Below are 4,601 nucleotides of genomic sequence, written 5' to 3' on the forward strand. Positions count from 1 at the left end.
GACCACATGACTCGTCAGTAGTGGTGACAGTATTTAGATCCTGGTCGGTCTGACTCAAAATCCAGCTCATTGTGCGTCACACTTCATTGCCCCTCATTGGAATATAAGCTGTCGTACCTTATATTGCGGGTGCTGAGGCCAAAGTTTCAGCAGGGGCTTAATGTTGATGAATGAATGAATGAATGAATGAATGAATGAATGATGGAAGAAAGGCAGCTTAGAGTCTGGCAGTGCTAGAAAAAGCAGCCATGGGTCTCAAAATGAATGCTCTTACGTATTGGTGTATCAATGGATTGAGTGGAGAAAAAGTTACTTTGCCTCCGTCCCCTGTAACACACACCCCCGCTTACTGTGGGAAGACGCAGGAGGGATCCCGCCTACAAAGTTGGCCTTCCCTGGAAGCGTATAGTGGTGCCATGCAGCACCCCACCCAGAAGGCGCTCCTCCTCCGTGTCCTTTCGTGAGTGGCTCCACAGCCCCCCAAGCCTCGTGCCAGTCTGCCTCCCTTCCCCTCTTCCTTTATAACCACAACCCATTGTCTTCGGTTCTGTCTCCAGAACAGTCCTTGTTTCCATCCCCAGCTCCTCCGCCCTTTCAAGGCTTGACCCTGCTCACCGCGTCCCTGGCTTCCTTTCGGCCGGCCCCTCTTCACTCTGGCTCCCTCTTAGAGCCAATCTCCCTTTCAAAAATGAAAACATGTCTATGTCAGTTCCCGGTGTCAGCCCTCAAATTGTTTTTCATTTCTTACATGATAAAGTCTAAGCTTTTTGGGTGCCTGGGTGGCTCAGTTGGTTAAGCGACTGCCTTCGGCTCAGGTCATGATCCTGGAGTCCCAGGATCGAGTCCCGCATCGGGCTCCCTGCTCGGCGGGGAGTCTGCTTCTCCCTCTGACCCTCCTCCCTCTCATGCTCTCTGTCTCTCACTCTCTCTCTCTCAAATAAATAAATAAAATCTTTAAAAAAAAAAAAAGTCTAAGCTTTTTACCCTACGTCCAAGTTTTCCAAGTGAGAACACCTGGCTACCATTTTGGTGACATCCTTGGATATTCTCTCCATCGTCCATGCTTCAGTGATGATGAACAGCTCTCAATTCTCTGCATGCTGCATGCTGCCCCACACCTTTCTACCTGCCTTTGCCTTCCCAGTGTCTCGGCTGCGTGAGAAGCCCATCCTAGTGTGAGATCCCTTAGCTGAACACCCATGGTTCAGCCGGCTAACTCCTCCCACTGAGGGTTCACTTAAGACCCTGCCTCTCCTTCCCCACTATAACGCATGCTGGCAGTACCCTCACTCCAGCATCATGACTTTCTCTTAATGCGTTCAACTCCCCTTCCGGATGGTGAGTTCTTTGAGAGCAGGGACTGGGCCATGTTCATCTTTGTACCCACCAGTAACACAGTCCTGGATATATATAGTAGGTGCTCAAAAAAAAAAAAAGAAAAAAAGTTTTGATGACTTATACTCATCACTCTATAAATGAGTCAACAAATGAATCAATAAATGGATTAATAATCGATCTGTAAGTTAAAGAATGAATAAAGGTCAAAGACATGACCCAAAACATGTGAGCAGTTTCAACCCATTTATCAGTACACGTGATGTTCTCTGAATTCCTTCTCTGAAGTGACTTATGGTTACACATTGTTCCACCTCTGTGGGAAGTGAGTTTCCACTGTGCTACAATTCTCTGGGTTAAGAAACACTTCCTTTTGTCTGTCCTGACTCAGATGCTCCCGGAAGCTGGCCTGACCATTTCAGCTTCCTCCGCTGATGACCCTTACGCTGTGATTCACGGGTGACCTTAAGGAGAACATGGATGTTCAGATATGGCTTTTCTCCCCTAGGATGGCTTCCTTTTTAGGGAATGATTAATCATACCTGTAGTTCCTCAAGAGATTAAAGGTTTCCACTAAAGAAGTGTAATTACTTTCCCATGTGCGTTAGTTCCTCCCTTATTTACCCTGCCTACCCCATACACACATACACACACATTCACACATACACACACACATACACAACATTAGCCTGGATGCTGCAGAATCCTATTTGTCTCCATTAACTTAAAGATATTAAAATATTTTTTTTAAGAGGCCCAAGGACTTAACTTGAAGACCATGGTAAGGTCAGAACGAAAGGAGGGAAGGCTCATGGATCAATAGGGTGAGCAGCTATTTCTTCTCATCTCCTCCAGTTCTTCTCTTTATCCATCAAACCATCACATTTGATCTCTAGGATTTATTTATTAAAACCAAAGGGGCTAAGTTATTATTTTGGGCGGACCATTACCCTCTTCTCCGTCATGAGAAATGGGACCTAGTTTCTAATGCTATTCCTATTACCATTTTAAATAAACTATGGAGCTTTGCGCAGTAACAGTATCGTAGCCAATGAGGTTTACCCGAGGTGCAATTATTGCTAATTAAATAAACTATGGAAAGGATGATTGAGGAAAACTGTAAAACTCACACATAGCCTAGGATTAAAGATGATGACATGGTTTTTAAACTCCAGTGGTGACAACCCCTCCATCCCGGCCACTATTTCCTGGAAGCTGTTGCTACTCCCCATTGATGCCTAATGACCAGCATGTCATTCATTCACTCACTCACTCAGTCACTCACTCACTCACTCATTCAGCAAACATTTAACACTATTATAAGAAAATGCGGTCTCATGTCTGGTCTTGGTCCTCAGATTATACCATCTAATAGAGGAGATGACGTATACATGAATTATTATAACACCAAGCAGAATAGAATCCTTTATGGCTAAACATTATCTTGTGGACACTTACAGACTTTTATCACAAAACTTATGTTATTTACTGGCTCATGTGTTTCTCCTATCCCACTGTAAGCCACATAAAGACAGGGACTTTGTCTTATTCTAATACTCTATGCTGTCCTTATCTAACTCAGTGTCTTCCCAGCTGACATGAATGAATGTAATACATAGAAACATACAGAAACTTCCAGGAAAGGATTGATTCTTTCCAACTGAAAGAATCAGAGAAGTCTTCATGCATTTTCTGTAGGAAGAGGAAATTAAAAAAAAGGGAATTGTCTGTGAGGGGAATTGCCCAGGCAAAAGTATGATGTGAGGCAAAGTACTTTCCTGAGTACGTTCATTTGATTGGATAATAGGTTATATCAATAATTCTCAACCGTGGCTGCATCTAAGAAACATCTGGGGAAATTTTTAAGTGCCCTGGTACCTTGGCCTCCCTACGTATCAGTTGAATCAGAATCTCTCATTAGGAGAAGGGAAAGGAGGGACATATTATTTGGAGCCTGAGGTTTGGTACTTTTTCAAAATTCCCTATTTGCTTCTAATGTGTATTGATGGTTAAGAATCACTGTGGTACCCCAAGAAAGTTAGTGTGAAGAAAGATTAAAAGCTATACTGGCAGTAGATTTTAAAAGGCCATGGAGATCAAACTGAATCGTTTCAACAGGTAAAAAGAAGCCAGGCTCATGTAGCAAGACAGGTGGAGATCGGGAGAGTAGCTATAGAGACATTATTCGGGATGCTGTTAAATTCACTAAGCAATGCATGAACTCAAGGGCATCACCACCTTGGCTTACCAACAGAGGAAATTCACACAACTATTAGGTGTGGGATGGTGGCAGGGGACGTGGAGCTGATAGGTCTCTGGGGTTTGGTCCCTGGATGAAGAGGAAGACTTACATGAAAAGCAGAGAGAGCAACATCGTGAGGTTGGCTCTCATCATGTTTGCATTGAGATGTTCATCTCTAGGAAATAAATTTGGGGCTCATGATGAAGACTCGAAAAGTTAACCACATGAGTCAATGAGATCTATATAAAAGAAAAATACCAAGAGCAGAAGGCATATGAGGGCAGAATCTTGGAGACTGCATTGAGGAGAAGGAGAGAGGACTTTCCAGCAAAGCAGCTGGAGAAAGGGCAGACAGATGGACAGCAATGTAAGTTCAGCAGAGTGGACAACTAAGGAAATAAGATTTCAGGAAAGAGGATATGAATTAGAGGTCAAAGTTTTGAGGGTTGACAGGAGACACTGATGCTCCCAGGGGTTAAGTCCTAGAAAGGAGGGGGACACCTGTTTCCCAAAGACAGGAGGGAAAGAGGAAAGGTTATACCCACTGCACATGTATTTATTGAGCACCTACTATTTTCCATACTATTCCAGACACGGGGGATACCAGTGTACAAATGAAATGCTTATTCTCATAAAGCTTCTGTTCCAGTTGACGAGACGGGAAAGAGAGATAGGAAAAGCTATAGAAAAATGTTAAGCAGTAGAGGATGAAGCTTGATGAACTGTTCTCTTAGTCCAGGGAATGATGCTATGGTCATTTGGGGTAAGATGAGCAGGGCTGAAGGAGGTGGAAGGATCTGGGCTCGATCCCTAGAGCCCAGGAGGGAGACAAGAGATGAAGAAAGGAGTTCAACTGGCCACAGGGTCCATGAGGCCCTCACTCAGGACCTGGTCTCTCAGCAGCACCTGCTGTGACTTTGCGGATACTGCACAGCCTGGGAGCCCTGGCTGAGTATGGAAGAAGGGAGGTGCCCAAAACTGGGGACTGGCAAGGCCTCTGCGGTAAAAGGTTACTGGGCCTTGG

This window comes from Mirounga angustirostris, unplaced genomic scaffold (assembly GCF_029215605.1).
Source record: "Mirounga angustirostris isolate CCGP_5_RB_7025 unplaced genomic scaffold, mMirAng1.0.hap1 SCAF_1, whole genome shotgun sequence".
Lineage (NCBI taxonomy): Eukaryota > Metazoa > Chordata > Mammalia > Carnivora > Phocidae > Mirounga > Mirounga angustirostris.